The sequence below is a fragment of the Pristiophorus japonicus genome, chromosome 16, assembly GCF_044704955.1.
Source record: "Pristiophorus japonicus isolate sPriJap1 chromosome 16, sPriJap1.hap1, whole genome shotgun sequence".
NCBI lineage: Eukaryota > Metazoa > Chordata > Chondrichthyes > Pristiophoridae > Pristiophorus > Pristiophorus japonicus.
The window spans coordinates 17225593-17250160 of NC_091992.1; the positions used below are offsets into that span (position 1 = coordinate 17225593).

Sequence of the window (24568 nt, forward strand, 5' to 3'; positions counted from 1 at the left end):
GGAAAGATTTGTGCGGTTCCGCTGAACACCCAGGAGGGCCTATCCAGCGAGGAACCGAGCCCCAGGAGACAACTGGGAGAGCACGAGAGGCCCATTCTGTGCCGAGCTCAGTTGGGACAGTGGTGGCAGCTGCAACAATTGGCCTCAGCACCTCGGGCTTAGGGAGGAGAGCAACTCGGAAGGGTTTTCGCTCTCAATCACTGTCTGCTGATAATGCACACATGTGGGGGTAGGAGGGATGAGGGGTGCAGAGGACAGGAATGGGCACAGCTGGAAATCGGCCAGGTGGGCAGGGCACCAGAGGGCGCCCAGTGAACCATATGCCAGCCAGGGGTCTGAACATGTGCGACAGAGAGGGAACAAAGAGACAGAGACTGATTGAGATCGACAGAGAGAAACATACACAGAAAGAGTTGTATAATACAGGAGAGCCAGAGATGGATGTGTGCGAGAGTGTGTGAGAAAGAGAAAATAATATTTCAAAACAGGTGAAATATGAAATCTCACTTAACAGAGACTAGGATCTGACTGAGCACTGTACAGGTGCTGTATCCGGGTAAATTAAACACTGCATTAACTATTAAGCAGTGGTTTGAAGAGAGAGAGAGAAAGATGAGTCGCTGAGAACATTTCACCAAATGGCAAGGTCCTGCCCACCGCCCGTCTCCTCCATCAACAACTTCAGGACACTTTCACTCAACAAAGAGGCCAACCCGATTCTCTGCCAGCAGCAACTGTGCGCAGGTTTACAACCTCAACTCAGAGTTTACATCGAAATCGAAATGTGGGGATTACGGCACCTCGTTTGCAGAATCCGCCCTCCCACTGACTTCCTTTGTGCCAGCAGTGTGGGGCAGGGTCGGTGGGGTCAGGAAGGTTACGGCACACGGACAGTGCCCTGCCCCCACCCCATAATCCAATCAGACTATGGGGGGAACCCTCCAGCCATTGTACGCTTTATTCCTCAGACGATATTGGCTTGCTACTATCCAAAGTGATTCAGTCTCACAGCAAGTGAATCCTAGCCTCAAAGATAGTCAGTCAATCACTTACTAAGACGCCTGCCAATGTGTACAACAACAAATCAGTGAAACGCAATTAACAGTTGGAGCTAAAATTGGAAATTAATTGTCTACTTCGTCGCCTGCGAGTTTTCCTTCCAATTTTCTTCCCCTGAAGGCACTGCCACTTATTGGGGGTGAATGCAACAGGTACTGGCAAAACTCCAGTCCCTCACTCCAGTATCCATTCTTTATGCGTGCCTGCAGCTATTTGACTATCTGGGAATCACTACCAAGCCCGATCTTGTTTTCATCCAATCAAATAAATGTTCTTTCCAACAGGAGCCAATGGACGGTGATCAGGATCAAGAGCTCTGGGTGATTGATCCCCAATATAGGCCAGACCCACAAGGTCAATCCCTATATAGGCCAGACCCACAAGGTCAATTGTGGCACTCTTACTCACCTCTGCCACTCAACAAATAGACGAGGTATCAAACCTGGGATCCTCTAGTAGTCCATATGGCTACGCCAGGCAGATAGTGCAAACTTGTTTCCAATAATTCCAACAACACTCGAGAAGCTAGACACCATCCAGGACAAAGCAGCCCGCTCGATTGGCACCCCATCCATCACTTCAACATTCACTCCCTCCACCACCGGTGCACCGTGGCTGCAGTGTGTACCATCTACAAGATGCACTGCAGCAACTCGCCAAGGCTTCTTCGGCAGCACCTCCCAAACCCGCGACCTCTACCGCCTAGAAGGACAAGGGCAGCAGGCGCATGGGAACACCACCACCTCCACATTCCCCTCCAAGTCACACACCAGCCCAACTTGGAAATATATCGCCGTTCCTTCATTGTCGCTGGGTCAAAATCCTGGAACTCCCTCGTTAACAGCACTGTGGGAGCACCTTCACCACACGGACTGCAGCGGTTCAAGAAGACGGCTCACCACCACCTTCTCAAGGGCAATTAGAGATAGGCAATAAATGCCGGCCTTGCCAGCAACGCCCACATCCCAGGAACGAACTTTTAAAAAATTGTGGAGTCATGAATGAAGGGCCACAGATTAGATGCAAGAGATTTAGAAGAGAGAGCAGGAGAAAAGTCTGCACACACACATGGAGTGTTGTGAGACTGTGGAATTTACTTCCAGCATTAGTGGATGAGGCAGAAACTATGTTAACATTCGAGATTAGATAACTGGATAATTGGATGAAGGAACAGGGGTTGAAGGGATAAGACGAGAGGGTTAGGAATTGTGATTGGAGCTATTTGCTTGCATGGAGGATCAACACCAACAGGACCTGGTTGGGTCGAATAGCCTGTTTCTAATGCATAGCTTTACTCATTAAACCCTCGGGCGGGGAGGGGAGTTTAGTTCGTCAACCTGGAGTCCATTAACATGTTTCTTGGAGACATTTACTGTTCATCTTTTCATCCAGGAGGGGTAATGGTCAAGGCCCAGGACATCACCTCGAATAATTCCGTCATTACCAGCAATAGAGGTGCAACCACTCGTCCTTCACTCCAGTGTTGCACAAGCCCGTGTGGTGTCTGTTGTGCAATGGCCACCACACGTTAACAAAATCAACGCACAGGCATCTTCCACCCTTCAAGATTTATTTTGGGACCTGGAATTTTAGGTCCTCATTGAGACACTGATAAATTTCTTGACGTAGAAGCAAGTCATCCTCGATTCGAGGGACTGCCTATAATGATGACACCGCCTAGACTCGAGCATACTCCCGATCACAAGGCCAAGCTTAAAAAAAAAAGGCTGCAATACCTCAAATTGTGCAGCCAGGTGCTTTTCACAGTTCAAGCGAACAGAGCACACAAGTTTCTGAACTCCACCCTTGTACTGAAATCCTGGTGACAGCACGGCTTTAAGACTCTTGGCAAAGGGGAGGGAGCCTTTTATCAGTCTGGCCAGCTTATATGGAGTTAACGTTTTAGGTCGATGCAGTAATACTCAAGTTTTGGGCCTATTTTATTTGGATGCAGACGGTGAACTGTGACCTTGCCTCACGGCCTGTGACACACTCAGTAGACACACACCACTAATGCAGCCTCTCAGGAGCCTGACAACTCTCTTTCTCTCTCCATAGGTGCTGCCTGAGCTGCTGAGATTTCCAGCATTTGCTGTTTTTATTTCAGTTTCCAGCATCCGCAGTATTTTGCGTCTGTTTTGGCCAGCTTATGTACCCCAGTTCACAGAGGTGAAAGGACGGTGCTCAAAGCGACTGCTTCACTCAAATCCTCTCTTCGCATAGGCTAAACACCATGGAGCAGACTGATGCCCGGGATGGCAGGACTGATATATGAAGAAAGACTGCAGCGACTAGGCTTATATTCACTGGAATTTAGAAGAATGAGAGGGGATCTCATAGAAACATATAAAATTCTGACGGGATTGGACAGGTTAGATGCAGGAAGAATGTTCCTGATGTTGGGGAAGTCCAGAACCAGGGGTCACAGACTAAGGATAAGGGGTAAGCCATTTAGGACCGAGATGAGGAGAAACTTCTTCACCCAGAGAGTGGTGAACCTGTGGAATTCTCTACCACAAAAAGTTGTTGAGGCCAGTTTGTTGGATATGTTCAAAAGGGAGTTAGATGTGGCCCTTACGGCTAAAGAGATCAAGGGGTATGGAGAGAAAGCAGGAATGGGGTACTGAAGTTGCATGATCAGCCATGATCACACTGAATGGCGGTGCAGGCTCGAAGGGCCGAATGGCCTACTCCTGCACCTATTTTCTCTTTTCTATGTTTCTATGGTAGTGTACTGGGGCCAATATGGAATTCTCAAATCACACCAGCTAGCGATGGCAACGCTGTAGCAACAGCACTTGCATAAATGGCAGCCAGTCAGTGGAGGATTATTGGGGTACCCCAGATCCGTTCATACAAATCACAATCAAATCTTGAAAAATTCATCAAACCAGTTCGTCACCAAATGAGCTGCTCTCAGAATTCAATGATGCTAATACAGTCGCTATGGTTACCGCGTAGTTAGGCTGCTGCTTTTACAGTCAGAGCCAGCGCTGAGCAGTAAAAGGACTGGTTTTAATCTTAGCAGCTTTGAAAGAAATGGCCTCTGCTGTCAGGCTCATGAGAGGCTGCATTAGTGGCATGCGTCTACTGAGCGTGTCACAGGCCATGAGGAAAGGTCAAAGTTCACCATCTGCATCCAAATAACATATGCCCAAAATTCCAAGTATTACTGCATTTTAATCACTACATCTAGACCCTGAATAGGAACCTTTAAAAACAACTTTGTCAATTCTGTCATAGACAACTGAAGTACTGAAAGAAAAAGATAACATTTTTATTGTTGAACTTCAATGTATTCCAATTTTCCCCTCATACGTCAGCATCAATATTTTTAGATTTTAATTTTGGAAAGTAAATTAAAGGTCAATTTTAACTGTTCATTCTGATAGCTTTATTCAAAGTTGTGATTGCAATGCTAAATTATTGGAAAGGCTACTGCACTTCAGTTTAAAGAGCCTGTGTGATGGCAGTAGGGGTACAGTAGCATAATGGTTACGTAACTGGGCTAGTAATCCAGAGGCCTGGACTAATGATCCAGAGATGCGAGTTCAAATCCCACCACGGCAGCTGGGGAATATAAATGCAGTTAATTAAATAAATCTGTAATTAAAAAGCTAGTATCGGTAATGGTGATCATGGAACGACCGGATTGTGATTAAAAACTATCTGGTTCACTGATGTCCTTTAGGGAAGGAAATCTGCTGCCCTTACCCGGTCTGGCCTATGTGTGACTCCAGACCCACAGCAATGTGGTTGATTCTTGAAATGGCCCAGCAAGTCACTCAAGGGCAATAAATGCTGGCCTTGCCAGCGACGCCCACACCCTGTGAACGAATATAAAAAAAAACCCCAATGAATGAACGACCAGTGAATCTGGTGGTGTTAGTTGAGGGGTATAAGCTGGCCAGCGCAACAGAAGTCCACCCCACTAGTTGAATAGCATTATGGGATGTTTCACATCAAGCCTTGTGGCGACAAAGGCATGGATGAGGGCATCAGCAACTTGCAGGAAGACCTCTCAATGTTGTACAGCGAGGAGGGGAAAAAAAAACATTGGACTATTGAGCAGGAGGGGGAAAAAAGGAAAGTGGTTTTGGGGCTGGAAGGCCGAAGACAAAAGCAGGTAACTGCTGCCATTCACATACCATCAGAGACTGTGGCAGAGCAACACTAGAAGGCCTACAGAGTCTTTTAAATAGTCAACCCAGTTAGTATGCAGTGTAAATACCTGACTGTACAGTACATAAATCATCGTATGATTTTGGTTATGTGAATCAGTTTATGAGTGTAAATCTGGACAGTGGTATAAATTGGCCCAACACTGGTCCAATATTAACATTAACTCTGTTTCTCTCTCCACAGATGCCAGATGCTGCCTGACCTGCTGAGTATTTCCAGCATCTTGTGTTTTTATTTTGGTCTAATACAGTGTTGGGTTTTCTCTGTTGTCTGAATTACAAGAGGCCGACGGGGCGCTGTGCATACTTCCCAACAAGCAAGATCCTGCCATGGAGGTCGGTTGAGAGATTGGGGCCGTGCTAACCCAAACAGGTCAGAGAATAACGACACGTGATTCAGATCGCAGGAAACTTCCAGAAAAGCCCAAACTGCGACAGAAAGGCCGAGGAGGTAGGCAAAGTCCGGTAGCCAAGCGCGGCGAGGGGGGGCACAGGTGGGGTTTGAGGGTTCTGTGCAGTGCAGATAGGGACATTCACCAGAAGACTGTGGATGAAGCGACAGAGGCTTGCAGATTGACAAAGCGGATTGAGAGTGCAACAGGGGACAGGTCACGGTAGATTACCAAACATCACGTTCAGGGGCTTGTGGGGATGGAGACCATCACCCCAGCGAGTTGTCCTCACATCCCCCCCCTCCCCCCACCCCACCCCACCCCCCCCCCGAGGTTGAGTGATAAACATAGAAATTTACAGCACAGAAGGAGGTCATTTCGGCCCATCGTGTCCGCGCCGGCCGACAAAGAGCCACACGGCCCTCGGTCAGCAGCCCTGAAGGTTACATATAAACCAATGAACAATGAACAATGACGGAAAGGCAAAGAGCACCCAGCCCAACCAGTCCGCCTCACACAACTGCGACACCCCTTACACTGAAACATTCTACTCTCCACCCCAACCGGAGCCATGTGATCTCCTGGGAGAGGCAAAAGCCAGATAAAAACCCAGGCCAATTTAGGGGGAGAAAAAAATCTGGGAAAATTCCTCTCCGACCCATCCAGGCGATCGAAACTAGTCCAGGACATCACCCTGGCCGTATTCGATTCCCTGCAGTACTTACCATTATATCCGTGCTGACCAAGAAGTTATCCAGTCTAATTCCAATTACCAGCTCTAGGTCCGCCCACCCCAGTGATGCCCCATGAATTGCTGGCATATTAACAGAAATAACACACCTCCCACACTGACCTCAGCGCCATTTTGCACCCTGAACACCAGAAACAAATCGAGCCAATCTGCCTTGGATAGTGGGACTCCTGCAGCTTCAGGAACTATCCCGTCAGCTCCCCCGAGGATAAAAGTCAATTCAACCATCAACACGCATTGACACTTTTGAACACTCCCCAGTTCCCTGTGCCTGCGTCACGTGAAATAGATTATCCATCATCCATCACCCATCCTGTGGGACAGATAATCCGCCCATTTTGTGGATGCAGGAGGTAGCCAGGTGGGTGAAGACACAGCCAAGATCCAGGAGCAGGCCATTAAAAAAAAAAATTAATAATTGAGCCCCAATCTTCTAGGAAAATATAGTGGCGAGCTGGAAGTGAATGGAAGTGAGGCTGTAACATGTGGGGAGCCCTAGTGCCAGCAAAGTGTTATCTGAATCCACAGGTTAGATTACTACCATAACTCTCTCCCAGCTCACATAAGAAATAGGAGCAGGAGTAGGCCATACGGCCCCTTGAGCCTGCTCCACCATTTAATACGATCATAGCTGATCTGAACATGGACTCAGGTCCACTTCTCTGCCCACTCCCCATAACTCCTTATTCCCTTATCAGTTAAGAAACTGTCTATCTCTGTCTCACTCTTATTGCCAATATAAAGCATTTCAACCTTAGGTGGTACGGAGGGAGGGGGGGGGGGGGGGGAGGGGGGAATTAGTTCTCTGGTTAGTTCCACTTGCCAGCAACAGCCTGGGTACAAAACGCCAGCTTGGGTGGCAAAATCAGGCCGGGTTCACTGAAGGCCAGCGTGAGCCTCTGCCACTGCACCCCAGCAAGGAGGGAACGCCTCCCTTCAGGAAAGTAGAAGTGAGAAAAATTGGCAGAGAAAATTGGAGTAAAAATGTTTTTAAAAGCCTGTCACAACTATAATCGGGCCCTGCAAAGTTCCTGAAGTGCTTTGATAAAATTCTAAAAGTTTTCCTATTGGCTCAGAGGGCAAGCTCACGGCGAGGAACAACGCCGAGCTAAAGTTCCCCGGTCAGTGCCGAATTCTCCGACAGTGCTCCGACTGGCCTCAGTGCCCGAGCCACAGGGAACCAATCGGACGTGGGCTCCCGCCCCCGATCGCTTGGCGCAACTCCCGCCGACAAATGATGCCGGAGAGGCCGTTAAGGACACAACTGTGGGGGCCCCTCCCCCCCCCCCCCCCCCCCCCAAGTGCATTTAGAGTCAGAGTCATTGTGGCACAGAAGGAGGCCATTCGGCCCATCGAGTCCGTGCCGGCTCTCTGTACAGCAACCCCGTCAGTCCCATTCCCCTGCTCTAACCCCGTAGCCCTGCAAGTTTATTTCCCTCAAGTGCCTGTCCGATTTCCTTTTGAAATCATTGATCGTCTCTGCTTCCACCACCCTCGTCAGCAGCGAGTTCCAGGTCATTACCGCTCGCTGCGTAATAAAGTTCTTCCTCACATCCCCCCTTGTATCTCTTGCCCCAAAACCTTAAATCTGTGTCACCTCGCCCTGGTAGCATCAGCTAATGGGAACAGCCTTTCTCTGTCTAGCTTAACCAAACCCATTATAATCTTGTACACCTCGATCAAATCTCCCCTCGACCCGCTTTGGTCAAAGGAGAACAACCCCAGCTTCTCCAGCCCAACCTAACCTTGTCGCTAAAATCCCTCATCCCTGGAACCATTCTGATAAATCTCCTCTGCACCCTCTCGAGGACCTTCACTAAAGTGTGGTGACCAGAACGACTTGGGTCATGGACTAGGCTCACACAACGATAAACAGCAGAGGGGAGGGGGGTGACTTCAGGGTGTCTACTATTCACTCAGAGGGTGGTGAACCTGTGGAATTCTCGACCACAGAAGGCTGTGGAGGCCAAGTCACTGAATAGTTAAGAGGGAGATAGGTAGATTTCTAGACACAAAAGACATCAAGGAGTATGGGGGGAAAAAAGCGGGAATATGGTGTTGAGATAGAGGATCAGCCATGATCATACTGAATGGCGGTGCAGGCTCGAAGGGTCTGCTCCTATTTTCTATGTTGCTGCGTCTATGGAAATGCCAGAGTCAGTGCCTTGGGAGGTGGTGGTGCCAAATTTTGATGGGCGGGTGGGGGCTACAAGGTTCGGTTGGAAAGCTGGGGTTGTTCTCCTTGGTGCAAAGAAGGTTGAGGTGAGATTTGATAGAGGTGTACAAGATTATAGCGGGTTTGGATAAGCGAGGCAGAGAAAGACTGTGTTCCCATGAGCTGATGGCACAAGGACTAGGGGACACAGATTTAAGGTTTTGGGCAAGAGATATGGGGGGGGGGGGGAGGGAGAAATAAGCTTAGATGAGAAAAGGACACTGTCACTAATTATTTTAGTCCTTTTTTCCCCCAAAACACTAGAAAATCTTCCTGCTATGTGCTGTCTTGCACAAAACAGCCAGCTGAGCAGCGGGTCACTGGGCTGGCGTTGGTTGGAAGTCAACCATTTGCACAATTCAAGAACAAATGTCGAACCAAATACAAAAATGAATCAGTAAGAGAAATGTAAAGGCAGAGAGAGCGAGCCGGGCAAAGCAGCTATATTGTGCTGCGAGAGAGAGCGAGAGAGAGAGAGAGAGAGAGAGACTGACAGCTGCTTGTCCACTGGGCAGAATCCCTCCGCTGGTAACCAGCACAATCTCTGGCTGCACAGGGAACATATGGAAAGCAGGAAGCCTTTTCCCCAGGAGCCTCGGCATCTGCCACAGGGCCAGGTCACCAAGCCCATGTAAAAGGGCTGCGCTTACACAGCAAAGGAACCGCGCCAGCTGCCTGCACAGGGGCATAAATTAAAAGAAAATGCGTTTTAACAAAAGGCAGACCATTGGAAGTTCATTTGTAAATGAGGGAGGTTACCGAGAATGAACGTCAGGGCCCCAAGACCATATGTGGCCAATTTGCGGCGGAATTGCTTCCGATGCCTGCACACCCCAAATGCAATGTTCTTTGCCAGGAACGTCACAGAAAGGCCCAGTTTCCATCACGTCCTCTGAACCCTCACAGAAAGGCAGGCAGGCAAGCAAGCGAGTGGGCCCCAATCCAGAGCTGTCCTGCAGAGTTCAAAGGGAAGTAATCCCACCAGCCTTTGATAGGCTTAATGATGCACTTACACACACACTTTACTCAGTTTCAAATGCTGGGAAACAGAATGAGCTGGTCCTGGGAGAAATGCACTCCCATCACTACACAAAGCCCTGTATCGTGGAACTCTAGATCCAGTCCAAAACCTCAGCCTTGAAGTAGCCCTGAACTCCACTGCTAAGTGCCACTCTCAAGGGGGGAGAGAGAGAAAGACAGAGAGAGAGACAGAGAGAGAGAGAGAGAGAGACAGACAGAGAGACAGAGAGAGAGAGAGAGAGAGAGAGAGACACACACACAGACAGAGAGACAGAGAGAGAGAGAGAGAGACAAAGAGACAGAGAGAGAGAGACAAAGAGACAGAGAGAGAGAGAGAGGGGGAGAGCATGCACACAGTCCTTCAAATCCTTGAGAATTCCCTGCTTAAAACAAGCAATCGCGCTCTGCCTGCCTGTCTCGGAGACCAGTTGGAGCTGAATTCCCCCTATTTTGTTCCAGAAAGCCGTCTCCCTGACTGTGTGAAGCAACTGGGAAGTTGATTTTAATCTTGCTGGCCATACGTTTTCTAACAAATGCATTTTGCCTTGGTCTGAAATAATTTGAAGTGACGAATATATAACTTTGCAAGATACTGAGTTGCATTCAAAGGTCAGTTCAAAATAAGGAAGAGAAATCAATGAAGCAGTGGGGTTAATGGCTGTACTGCCATTAACAGCATCTCATCTGCTTCATACCGTCAGGTTCAATAACTCCTCCCACACAGGTCAATAAGCTCACCAACTTCATCAAAATGAGTCCTTCAGAAAAAGGTACTAAAACCGAGGGGGGAAGGACATGCTTACACAAACTGCAATTCTTATTAGTCGATTGTTTTAAGATGGAAAAACTCCCTCCCACTCTAGTCAGGCGGAAGAGATATTTTAAAAGTAGGAGCATGAAATAGCAGAGAGAAAAGGACACTCAGCCCCGAGGCCCAGTCCATCCACACAACCTGCCCATCCACGCACACTACCCAGCCCAATCTGGGATAACATTCGGCATAAATACTCCTCCGTTCCCTCAGCACCTCGACCTCAACTGCCTCAGACCCATTCCAGTGGTTTTACCATCTTCCCAACCAGCCCGTGTCCCTCGACTACACCCTCCAGACATGGGTACCCTGCTGGATGTAATGTATTTGCTTCATTGGGTCTTTGCTTTAGCATTCATAGCAACTGTCATCATAGGCAGTCCCTCGAAATCGAGGAAGACTTGCTTCCACTCTAAAAGTGAGTTCTCAGGTGACTGTACAGTCCAATACGGGAATTACAGTCTCTGTCACAGGTGGGACAGACAGTGGTTGAAGGAAAGGGTGGGTGGGGAGTCTGGTTTGCCGCACGCTCCTTCCGCTGCCTGCGCTTGTTTACTGCATGCTCTCGGCGACGAGATTGCTATTGAGAGCTAGCTGGTTTATTAACAACAGTTTAACAATCACACTGCATATTACCAGTTCATCCACCAGGCTCACAATCGCACGTCTCATCGTGGATCCCCCCCAAACCCAACTGGCTGGGGTTTTATTGAGTCTTGTGAACATCACGTGATTGGCTAAGCCACTCCCACTGCAACAGCTCTACAAAACCTGTGAGCATCCTCACCGGGTGTATACATTACAGATGTCAACCCAGGATTCAAAGCCAGAGTGCCGACTTCCCCTCACCGGGACTGTCTGGAGTGGGGTTCAAACTCTGCACCTTCTGGCTCAGAGGCGGAAATACTACCACTGCACCAGAGGCTCGCTCCTCTATCTCAATGTTAAAATATTTGCATGCAAGTCGACCAACAGTTTAACACATTGTACAAGTGTGTAATTCATTGCAACCCCTCCTCCTCGGATTTCAAAGACCAGTCAGTCTGCCTTATAGATCCCTGAAGTCTGCTGTACCTTCAAACTTGCACTTATGCTTGAAATGTGGCCTCACAAATCACACAGTTTAATTACAATCTAAACCTGCAAATTACAGATCAGCCCACAACATTAGAAACACAAGCAGTATTTTCTCCTTTCTAATTATTCAGGAGCAAATCTTACAGGCAGGCAGGAGGCTCAAGATGAATTGAAGTAGTGAATTCCTCGTACTTGGACCCTGTAAAAAAGAAATGTATATATGCTTGGAAAGTTCAAGAAAAACTACTGAGGGGAGCTGAAGGTGAATTCAGTGAAGTATTTTTCCAGGGATGAAGCCAGAATGTTGGGAAACAGAGAGAATCAGCCAGTCTCTCCTCTCTTTCATTATTTCTAGAGTGCCCCATTTTCTTCAATCCTGTGGTGAATACAGTCCTCATCAAGTCACAAGATGTCAGTGCTAAGGATGGAAAATTTCACTCCAACCCCCCACACACATTGTTTTGCACCCAACTTAAGCACTGAACACTCCCAGGCCGGATACAGCCAAGCTCATCACAAGAACATAAGAATTAGGAGGAGTAGGCCATGCGGCCCCTCGAGCCTGCTCCGCCATTTAGTAAGATCACGGCTGAGCTTCCACCTCAAGTCCACTTTCCCACCCCAAGTCCACTTTCCCACCCGACCTCCATAATCCCTGGATTCCGCTAGAGTTCAAAAATCTATCGATATCAGCTTTGAATATACTCAACGACTCAGCATCCACAGGCCTTTGGGGTAGAAAATGAGAATTCTAATAACGCACTCATTTTGGGGCGATTGCTTTTTGGTTTAAAAATGCAACTTATTTTAATGGGCCTTGTAATTTATACACGTCAGGATGGCTGAGCTAAGGTGCTGTATTCAAAAAAAAACGCAGTCATCTTCTGGAGGTGTGGGTTCATGTCCCACTTCTGACATTTCTTATAGTTGGTTCAATGGTGTAATGGTGAGCATTGTGGACTTTGAATCCAGCGATTCGAGTTCAAATCCTGGTAAAATCTGTAGAGCTGTTGAGTTGGGAGTGGCTTAGCCAGTCACGTGATGTTCACAAGACTCAATAAAACCCCAGTCAGTTGGGTTCGGGGGATCCACGATGAGGCAGAGGGTAGAGAGCCTGGTGAATGAACTGGTAATGTGTAGTGTGAGTGTTAAACCTTTTGTTAATAAACCAACTGGTTCTTAATAGCAAAGTGTTGCTATGAATTCTTAAGCAAAGAACACGTGAAGCAAATACATTACCGGCCATACTCGATGCATTTAATGGGGTTTGCAAGCAGTCTCATTCTTTTGCATCCTAGGATGTATCTGGTCCTGGTGAATTATCTACTTCAAGTACAGACCAGTCACACACACACAGTCACACACAGTGTGTGTGAGTGATGTGGAACTGAGCCATGTACAACAGGAAGACCCCGGGCTTCACTTCCGATTCTGTGCTGAGTTCATTGATCTCATGTCAGGGCAGCAGTGCTGGGAATTAACATTAGCTGATAGGGGGGCCGGGGGAAGTAAAAGGAGGGAGTAGTCAACGCCGGGGGGGTTGCGGGGGGGTGGTTTGGGGTGCATTGATGGGAAGAAAATGGAAAAACAGGTGAGATGTTTCTCTCAGCAAACCCCACTGAAAATTTCTTCCACAATATTTGAGGGGACGCCCCCCCTCCTCCAAATTCAACAACCTTAGTTAGACCAGGAACTTGGCAGCATTACTGTACAACTCAACATAGCCTCATTTGCATTGGGTTGCAACTGCTTATTATCTGTGTGCGAACAGATCTATGCATTTCCTCATTGAAGTAACAACTTCATGTAGAAGACGCAATGTTGACACAAAAAAAAATTACACGCATTACCAGTTTATATTTTGGTGGAAAACAAAGAGTTGAATCCATGAAACCTGCTTCTTATTATTTGCTCTAAACACATGAATCACAGTCAGTTGGCTGTTTCGTGTTTGTCCCATTTTTTTTTTATATAAAGTGCAGCTTTCGTGATCTGTGATCCATGTTGTGGTTGTTTCATCGCTTGTGTGACAGCACTGCCCGACTATAGTCAAGTTATTTTCATCATTTTACCCCTTTTTTTTTTTAAACTCCGGAGATAAAGATAAAAATACGCATTTTTTAATTTTCATGAGTGAAGGAACTGTCTTTAAAGAACTTAAGAGGTGGTTAAAATAGCTTTTTGATGTAATTTAGATCAAACATTTAAAGGTGGATCCTTCCCGATGGGTCAGTGATAAATGTTCCACCCCTTGTGTGGAACTGAGTTAGCAGCCCGGGAAGATCCCATGATCAATCCCCAGTCTGTGCTGAGGTAGCTGATTGGAGGCAGGATAACAGGAGTAATAGGGGATGCTGGGATATGCAATGGATGTAGCGCAGAGACTTTGAGAAAATCTTTCACAAGGTATCACAGGGGGGATTCCTTTTTAAAAAAAAAAATACATTCACGGGATGTGGGAGTCGCTGGCAAGGCCAGCATTTATTGCCCATCCCTAATTGCCCTTGAGTGGCTCGTTAGTCCATTTCAGAGGGCAGTTAAGAGTCAACCACATCGCTGTGTGTCTGGAGTCACATATAGGCCAGACCGGGTAAGGACGGTAGATTTCCTTCCCTAAAAGGACATTAGTGAACCAGATTGGTTTTTAAAGACAATCCGGTAGTTGCATGGTCACCATTACCGATACTAGCTTTTTATTCCAGATTAATTTAATTAACTGAATTTAAATTCCCCAGCTGCCGTGGTGGGACTTGAACTCACGTCTATGGATTATTACTCGAGGCCTCTGGATTACTACTCCAGTAGCATAACCACCATGCTACATTTCCCCTTACTGGAGAAGATTTTTTTTGGGTGGGGGGGGTATGAAATTTGGGGGAGGAGGGCAAACGATTAAAAACGGAGCAGAAAGGAGAAATCAGAGAAAGTTGGAGCTCAGGACACTTTTTCAGTGATTCGAAGCGAGTACATAAGAAATAGGAGTTGGCCATTTGGCCCCTCGCACATGCTCCGCCATTCAATGAGATCATGGCTGATCTGATCTTGGCCTCAACTCCCACAGGGCTCAGTTCTGGGTCTACTTCCGTTAAATGTGTACATCAACGACTTGGAGATCGCGAAGTAGTGTCGATACTCGCAGAGGATATGTAAATAGGATGCAAAATACAGTTAATTCTTTAGAAGGCCAAAGAAAGCTGCAAAGCGATCTAGTCAAGGCAGCGGAGTGGGTGGGAGAGAGGCCGATGGACCTCAACATGGGGTTTAAACCATCTTCACGTGGCACCGCCGCAGCCTGGCTCAGTGGCAGCTCTGCCGCCTCTATGGCGAGGTTGTGGGTTCGAACCCCACCCCAGCGCACAATGTAGGCTGACATTTCAGTGCAACACTGAGGGAGTGCTGGACTGCCTGAAACATGGCCCTTTGGACGAAGTAGTGAACCGAGGCCCAGGCAGACGCAAAAGATCCCACGGCATGATTTGAAGAAAAGAGGGGGAGTTCGGTCCTGGCCAACATTTGTCCTTCAGCCAACACCACCAAATGCAAATTAATTGGTCATTCACCCCAATTACTGTTGGTGGGACCTTGCTGTGTGCAAATTGGCCGAAATAACAACGATGGCTGCACCTCAAAAGTAATGCATTGGCTGTGAAGCGCTTTGGGACCTCACGAACAGGGCACGGGAGAAATACAAGTTATTTCTTTCCTTAAACAACAGACTTTTATTTTTGTGAATACCTAGGCCCAGCCCGCCCCACCAAGAGACTCTTGCGCCCAGCAGTTTTGTGCGCCAAGATATCAGGTGCTTTAGGGGGGGGGGACAGAGAGAAAGAGGGCTCCTGGCCGATCACAGAGCAAGGGATTTAGTGATAGTAAATTCAGCAGCAACAGCAGACGCCAATCAGTCACGGACTTGGCAGTGAATTCTAGTGAGGCTGTCGCAAATGGCAGCAGCTGAAAGAGAAGTGCGATTTTTTTTCCAGAGTCCAAAACCATGTTTACTGGTGGAGAGGCAGCACACAGCTGTGTTTACTACTGCCTTCCTGAGCAGCCAAGACTCGCACCTGTGTGGTGCCTGGAAGGAGAGTGGGGCAGCACTTTCGCTGCTCTGTCAGAAGGTCGTGGGTTCGAGTCCCACTCGGGAGACAAAATTCTAGGCCGGCACTCCAGCGCAGTGCTGAGGGAGCACTGCACTGTCTGAGGTGCCGTTTTTTGGATGAGATGTTAAACCGAGGCCCCGTCTGCCCTCGCGGGTGGAAGGAAAAGATCCCATGGCACTATTTTGAAGAAGAGCAGGGGAGTTATCTCTGGTGTCCTGGCTAATGTTTAACCCTCAAGAGGGCTACCACCAAGCCATACCTGACACCTGACAAGATTGTAAACTGGTTTAAACTGACGTGAGTTTTTAAAAACATCAAAATGGGTAATATTTTTAAACCAAAATGAGTGATTGTCAGCACTAATGAGTGCCACTTAGTAAGTCACTGGTCAGAGGGCTGGATGTTTGGTTAGATTGAATATTGTCTCATCTACCCACATGGCTGAGATCCAACAAAGACACTGGTCGCGAACAGCAAGTTACAGGCACCACTGGGACTCAACCCCATGACCAGAGCCACAACATCAGCATCTTAAACACATCACCAAACTGCTGGCGGAAATTCTTAGAATGTCACACACGGCTTGGAAAAATGATACAACAAACGTGGAAATTGTCTGGAAGAACACCTGTCCCGGGCGCACAGACTGGAGAAGGACACGGACCAGAAAACAATCGCTTAACCCAATTCAACCCCATCTTCCCCAGACACAGCTAAAATGAAGCCAGCTGACTCAGTCACACAGCACAGCTGCACACCAGACTGGACACTCACTCGCTCGTTCTCTCCTCGCACGGAGCTAACTCAGGCAGTGAAACCCTCGGACGTCTGGGGGAAATGGGCTGTGTAAAAATCACCTCACTAGGGGGTCTAAATTCAGCACACGCACAATGAGTCAGATATCCTTGCCCTGTGCTCGAATTCCTCAGTATGTTACCATGTACATCAACAACTTGCGTTTATTTAGTGCCTTTAACGTAGCAAAACGCCACAGGAGTATTATAAAACAAAAAAAATTGACGCTGAGCCATACAAGGAGAAATTAGGGCAGATGACCAAAAGCTTGGTCAAAGAAGTAGGTTTAAAGGAGGAAAGAGAGATGGAGAGGCAGAGAGGTTTAAGGAGTGAGTGTCAGAGCCTTATCCTCGGCAACAGAAGGCACAGCCACCAATGGTTGAGCGATTATAATCAGGGGTGCTCAAAAGGACAGAATTAGAGGAGCGCAGACATCTCGGGGGGGGAGGAGGTTACAGAGATAGGGAGGGACGAGGCCATGGAGGGATTGGTTCTAAACGTCATCTACGTTTAAACAGAGGGACAACGCTGAAATAAAAATAATTTAAGTTCATCAGTCTGACCATCATTTGAAAGTCAAAGTTCTTTTCAAATGAAATTGATCTTCATTTGAACGTTAAGTCAGGAATTATTGTTATACTTCAGGTTGCATCCTTTACATTTCTCTGAAAACATCTGGTACAGATTCCACACTGATCTTTATTACCATATATCTGCAGCATTTCGAGCTCAGAACTGCTTTTAAAACAGACGGGAACGCCATTGGGAAAAACACAACGCGATAGTTTCCTAACTCCACTGAAGAGCCCCGACTTGCATCCCAAGTGGAAGAGCAGCCAATCCGGCCCCATTGGTATAAGTGAGCCTCCTTTCACAGGTGAGATACATCAAATTATTTATAGAAACATAAAGCATCAACTAAGAGAGAGAAGCAACAGTACTGCTTTAAGCTAGGCCTAGAGAGGAGGGCAAGGGGACAAGCTCAAAATTTCGGGCTGATGCAAAGAGTGATTGGAAAGAGCTTCCAAAAAGCACTCTGCAGGCTTAAGGCAACAGGGGAGACTGTAGATTTTCCAAGGTAGATGAGTGAATGAGCCAAATGGCCATTCTCATCCATATCTATCATAAGAATTAGGAGCAGGAGTAGGCCATTCAGCTCCTCTAGCCTGCTCCGCCATTCAATATTATGGCTGATCTTCTACCTCCCTCGATTCCCTTAATATCCAAAAATCTAGCAATCTCCAACTTGAATATAATCAAAGACTGAGCCTCCACAGCCCTCTAGTGTAGAGAATTCCAAAGATTCTCCACCCTCTGAGTGAAGTAGTTTCTCCTCATCTCAGTCCTAAATGGCCGACCCCTTATTCTGAGACTGTGACCCCGGTTCTTAACTCTCCAGCCCGGGGGAAACAACCTCCCTGCATCTACCCTATTAGGCCCTGTAAGAATTTTGTATGTTTCAATGAGATCACCTCTAATTCTTCTAAACTCTAGATAGTATAGGCCTAGTCTACTCAATCTCTCCTCATAAACACATCATCATCATCATAGGCAGTCCCTCGAAGCGAGGATGACTTGCTTCCACGCCAAAATGGGATGAGTTCACAGGTGTTTCAATGAAGGACTGAATCTTGAAAGGTGGAAGATGCCTATTTGTGGATTTTTTTTTTTTTAAAGTGGGGTGACCGTTGCAACCCAGCCACCACACGGGCTTGACAGAGCTAGGTCTTGGTCCAGTGGCAAGGATTACCCAAGACGACTGGAGACCAGCTCTGCCGCACAGACCTAGAGCGCACACACACATATCGCAGTGTGGGCTGGCCCGTGCTGCCCCCGGGTACCTCGCCCCTGCTGGGCCCCAAACTCGCGCCTCTCCTACACTACACGATAAAAAATAAACCTTTTCTCCCCACACACAATCCTCCCCCCACACCCCCCCAATCCCAGGAATCGGTCTGGTGAACCTTCGTTGCACTCCCTCCATGGCAAGTATATCCTTCCTTAAGTAAGGAGACCAAAACTGTGCACAATACTCCAGGTGCGGTCTCACCAGGACCCTGTATAATTGCAGTAAGACGTCTTTACTCTTATACCCTTATTGGGTTTTTATCTGTTTTCCCAGGAGATCGCATGGCTCCGGGTGGGGTGGAGTGCAAAGTGTTGCGATACATGGGGGTATCGGAGTTGTGTGGGGCGGACTGGTTGGGCCGGATGCTCTTCACCTGTCCGCCATTGTTCATAGGTTTATATGTAACCTTCAGGGCAGCTGACTGAGGGCCGTGTGGCTCGTTGTCAGCCCGCGCGGACACGATGGGCCGAAATGGCCTCCTTCTGCGCTGTAAATTATAAGTTTCTATATCCAAATCCTCTTGTAATAAAGGAGAACATACCATTTGCTTTCTTAATTGCTTGCTGTACCTGCATGTTAACTTTCAGTGATTTGTGTACAAGGACACCCAGGTCCCTCTGAACACCAACATTTCCCAATCTCTCACCATTTTAAAAATACTCAGCTTTTCTATTTTTCCGATCAAAGTGGATAACTTCATATTTCTCCACGTTATATTCCATTTGCCATATTCTTGCCCATTCACTTAGCCTGTCTATAATCGCCTTGAAGCCTCTTTGCATCATCTTCACAACTTACATTCCCACCTAGCTTTGTATCATCATATATTACATTTGGTCCCCTCATCCAAACCATTGATATAGATTATGAATAGCCGGGGCCCAAGCACCAATCCTTGCGGTACCCCACTAGTTACAGAATGCCAACGTGAAAATGACCAGTTATTCCTACTCTGTTTTCTGTCCATTAATTAATCCTCAATCCATGCTAGTATATTATATATTACCCCCAGTCCCCATGAGCCCCAATTTTGTTTAATAACCTTTTGTGTGACACCTTACCGAATGCCTTCAGAAAATCCAAATACACCACATCCACTGGGAATTGAACCCACAACATTCTGACTCAGAGGAAAGGGTGCTACCCACTGAGCCATAGCTGACAGAGGTCAGCAGAACCAATCCACCCGCTCAGCAAAAGTCCACAGAACAGGGAGGAGAAAGAGAGAATAAAAGGAACTACATAAAATAGTTGTACAGTTTTATGAAAGCAGTGTAGTGGAGAATTCTCTCACTCCCACCCCCTCAATAATTTGCCAGATTTCCGCACATCTTTTGCGACCCAGATTCACTTTGGTTAATACGGAAGGCCGTCTCCAATCGGAGCATCCCCATTGGGTGGCAACCCGACACCTGCATCTTGCAGGGCACGGATCTATCTCGCTTACAAAACATCGCGTTATCTGGGCACGCCGCAATCACCGAGCCTCGAGGAGTGACCAGCGCGAACATTTCCCATTCGTCATGGAAACAGAGTTCAACAGGCACAGCGAATTATTAAATTACATCACCACTTTGTCTGCAACATGTTGATGTATGGCACAGAGCTACTAATTTCTTGGCTGTAAAAAAAAAAACAGAAGTGGCGGCAAGATTACGATCAATATCTCCGCACGAGGCCGGATGGAAAACATACAAGCAATAAATACTTGGGAAAGATAATAAAAGCTTCACGAGCGGAGTGATTTATCGGAGCCCGTTGCTGGCTACGCATACCTTTGGTTTGTATTACACAGAATTATTACATGGGGCCAGATCTTGCTGGAGCGGAGCATCTCGTGCTGTACGCCGTTAGTTAAGACCTCTTCCTGCACCTTCAGAATGAACACTTTTGGCAACTTGCTGGAAGAGAGAGATGATTACAGCGCGCCGAGGGCAACAGGACATCTGAACGACAGGACCAATCGCCTCTCTCCTCAACCAATAAGATATAGGGATTAAGAAACAGAGGAAGGATGGAGAAAGAGGGTACGGTAGCATTGTCATTATGTTACTCGTAATCCAGAGCCCTGGGCTAATAATCTGGCATACAGGAGTTCAAATCCCACTATGGCAGCTGGGGAATTTCATGGAAGTATTACGACATGGAAGGAGGCCATTCGGCCCATCATGTCCGTGCCGGTTTAAATTCAGTTAATTAAAATAAATCTGGAATAAAAAGCTAGTATCAGTAATGGTGACCATAAAACTACCGGCTTGTCGTTAAAAACCCATCTGGTTCACTAATGTCCTTTCGGGAAGGAAATCTGCCGCCCTTACCCGGTCTGGCCTATATGTGACTCCAGACCCACAGCAATGTGGTTGACTCTTTAACTGCCCTCTGAAATGGCCGAGTGAGACGTACCAATCTCAAAAGAGTTTCAGTTGTACCAAACCACTACACAGACAGACAGTAGCGGTTCAAGAAGGCGGCTCACTACCACTTTCTCGAGGGCAATTAGGGATGGGCAATAAATGCTGGCCTTGCCAGCGACGCCCACATCCCATGAAGGAATAAAAAAAATTGAGAGTCAGGTACAGAAAAAGAAATAAAGAGAGGGAAAGAAAGATTGGATGAAAAGAAAAGAGAGAAAGGAAAAGAAAAAAATGCAATAAATTTAAAATGACACTTTATAAACCTCTAACAACAATTGACTACATGCATGAATGAGACTCAACAGTTTAAATTGTTCCCTTTCTGGGCCGGCGAGGCTACACTAATAATGATCACATTGTTAGAAGTGTACTTACACTACTAATTACGAGCCCCAACTTTCTGCGCCGAGTTTAAAGAGCAATTAAGATGGAAATCCAGCATGTTCTTAAAAGTAAAAGGGAGGCGGAGGGCGAGATCCTGCCAGCTCACAGTATATCTCTTCATCCTCTGAACATGTTGGCCGAGTTGCCATGCGTGATTGGCCCAGTGGACTAGTGTGTTGGTTTACCGATACACAGCATTGCAGAGGGAAGGATGTGTGCTTACTGACACAGCCATTGAGCAATCCCTGTCAAGCTGACCAAGGGGAGACCAAAGACTAGCCATCCACCACATCATTCAACTCAAGCGTGTTCGGTCTGTAATCACCATTATTAACGTGGTGGTGTTTACGAGAGTCATTGTTACTGGCAGCCGACTAACCACCGGTCGTCTCAAAGTGCTTTACAGCCAATTAAGTACTTTTGTAGTGCACTGTTGTAATGTGGGAAACGCAGCCAACTTACGCAAACTCCTACAAACATCAATGCGATAATGACCAGATAATCTGTTTTTATGTTGTTTATTGAGGGATAAACATTGGGCAGAACACCGGCGATAACTCACCTGTTTTTCAACGAAATAGTGCCATGGGATCTTTTACTTCCACCTGAGAGACAGTATCATTTCTGTGCTCTGCGCCACGGTAACAGCAAGTGATACAGTTCTCGTGAAATCATACGCATTTTCTGTTGTAACGCAATTTGTTTCTCCAGTAGTGGACAGATGCACCGTCAGTGTTCTCGATCAGGCCAACATCCCCAGCATCGAAGCACTGACCACAGTTGATGAGCTCCGCTGGGCAGGCCACATTGTCCGCATGCCCGACACAAGACTCCCAAAGCAAGCGCTCTACTCGGAACTCCCAACACGGCAAGCGAGCCCCAGGTGGGCAGAGGAAATGTTTCCAGGGCACCCTCAAAGCCTCCTTGATTAAGTGCAACATCCCCACCGACACCTGGGAGTCCCTGGCCAAAGACCGCCCCAAGTGGAGGAAGAGCATCTGGGAGGACGCTGAGCACCTCGAGTCTCGTCGCCGAGAGCATACAGAAAGCAAGCGCAGGCAGCGGAAGGAGCGTGCGGCAAACCAGACTCCCCATCCACCCTTTCCCTCAACGACTGTCTGCCCCACCTGTGACAGAGACTGTAATTCCCGTATTGGGACTGTTCAGTCACCTGAGAACTCACTTTGAGTGGAAGCAAGTCTTCCTCGATTTCATGGGGCTGCCGCTGATGATGAGTGCATAGTCCGGCAACCTGTGGCTCCCGAGAAGATCTAAATGATAATTAATTTGCCCTGTGGCAAGGTTTACCACAAATAGGAATGTGACCACAGCGTACCACAGCCTGCACAATGGCAAAACCCACGGTGTTGACATGGTTAAAAAAACATGGTATCGGCCTACTGTATGAAGGCTGCAGTTTACTCGAGTGAAAAATTTAATTTCAAGAGTGCCTTCATTTTAAAAATACATGAGCCACTCGTACTTTGATCAGTAAATCACTTCTACCCAAAGAACTGACGGAACACTTTCAGAATATTAAAACATTGTTCCGTGTGTCTGTTCATAGAATCATACAGCACAGAAGGAGGCCACACAGCCCATCATGCCTGTGGTCACTCCTTGAAAGAGCTGTCCAATTAGTCGCACTCCCCCGCTCTTTCCCCACAGCCCTGCAAATGTTTCCTTTTCATTCATATATCCCATTCCCTTTTGAAAGTTACTGCTTACACCGCCCTTTCAGACAGTGCATGCCAGAGCGCCCCAGGAATGGTTCTTATTTAAATTCCGCCCCCCCCCTCCCCCTCCGCCCCCCTCCCCCGAAGGCATTAACTCATTGCTGGCGTGAGGTTCCACAGACACTGGTCGCCCTCCTGGTTCCTCACAAAGCTGCCCACTGCTTGTGCATCAGCCGAGACGGTGAGTGCTGGTGGGGTATTCAACTACAGGGGGCATCACAGCCGAGAATAATCTGACCCTTGACTGATGCTCAGAGAACGTGCAAACTGCAGCGTGGGAATCGCCCGGGAATGGGAACGGGAAGCCAGTCTGATCCGACTCTCCCTCGTCCAGGGGGAGGTGCCGCCCGCAGCATCCCACACCGCAACCCCGCAGCCCAGGTCAGCTCACTCAGCGCAAGGCCAGGCACTGACTCCGAGCGCTGGCCACATCGCGGTCTGGAGTCCCTGCCAATTCAGCCAGGGCAAGAGTTAAACTCCTTCTCCCGCGGTGTAATCCCGAGGAATGTGAGAGAGGAAGCAGTTTCAGATTTTTTGGTTTTTACAATCTTCTATTTTTAAAAACAGACCGTTAATTTTTTTTTATTGTGAATGTCTGGAAGGGGAAATTTTTTAAAAAAGCAAAAAAAATAAACCCAAAAGACTTGAAGGCTTGGCAATGTGAAGGGATGAGGAATGGTGGAATTTGCTCTAATACACCCGGTGAACTCGCCTGATATTTTAGTGGATAAACGCCCGCCTCAGAGAGCTGTGGAAGCCGGGACATTGAATAAATTTAAGACAGAGATAGACAGCTTCTTAACCAATAAGGGAATAAGGGGTTATGGGGAGCAGGCAGGGAAGTGGAGCCGAGTCCATGATCGGATCAGCCATGATCGTATTAAATGGCGGAGCAGGCTCGAGGGGCCGTATGGCCTACTCCTGCTCCTATTTCTTGTGTTATGTGATATGCACCGGAGCCTTTCCCAGTTTGATCCCCGTCTCTGCTCAGTTAGATGAATCTTTGAGAGTCAACACAGGGGTGCTACAATTAGCTTCAGTGCCCTCAGGCGAAGGAGGAAGAAAAAGGTAAAAAATACATTTTTTTAAAAAGTGTCTGGCAGCATTCCTGCTGCTGATTACGATGTTGTCGGGTGCATGATTGCTTACCTTTGCTGGAGGAAAGGATCAAGCTCTTGTTATGCACCCTCCTCTCCCCCCCACAACAGTCAGTCAGTCAACCCACTCGTCCATAAACAATCACCATTTGGACCAGGGGTCAGAGAGGTGGGAGCACCCGAGGAACTGTAACCCCCAAAAGTCGGTAGTTTAACAAGTTGGGAGGGGTGGGGCAAAAGAGGAAATAAATGAGGAGGGTCCAAAAAGAAAAGAAACCGGTTATATTTCCACTTATTCTCTAAAATTAGACTGTGTCAGGACGTAAAATTCTGTTGCCTAGGCCCCAAGCTCTGAAACTCCCTCCCTAAACCCCTCTGCCTCGCTTTCCTCCTTCAAGACGCTCCTTAAAACCTACCTCTTTGACCAAGCTTTTGGTCACCTGCCCTAATTTCTTCTTGTGCGGCTCAGCGTCAAATGTAATTGTTTTGCCTTATAACACTGCTGTGAAGCGCCCAGGGACGTTGCACTCCGTTAAAGGCGCTATATAAATACAAGTTGTCGTTGGTAAATATTGCCCCACATGGCAGCCGCCTCCTTGCACCGCGCTCATTTACATCATTTGGCACTTGTGCGACAAGGGGACATTCATAGAAACATAGAAACATAGAAAATAGGTGCAGGAGTAGGCC

General features: G+C 47.5%; 1 protein-coding gene across 2 annotated transcripts in view; it reads right to left on the minus strand.

The window, feature by feature from the left end:
- The window catches only part of cuedc1b (CUE domain containing 1b), a 173818-nt gene that overhangs the window by 135486 nt on the left and 13764 nt on the right, over positions 1–24568 (minus strand). The window lies entirely within an intron of this gene.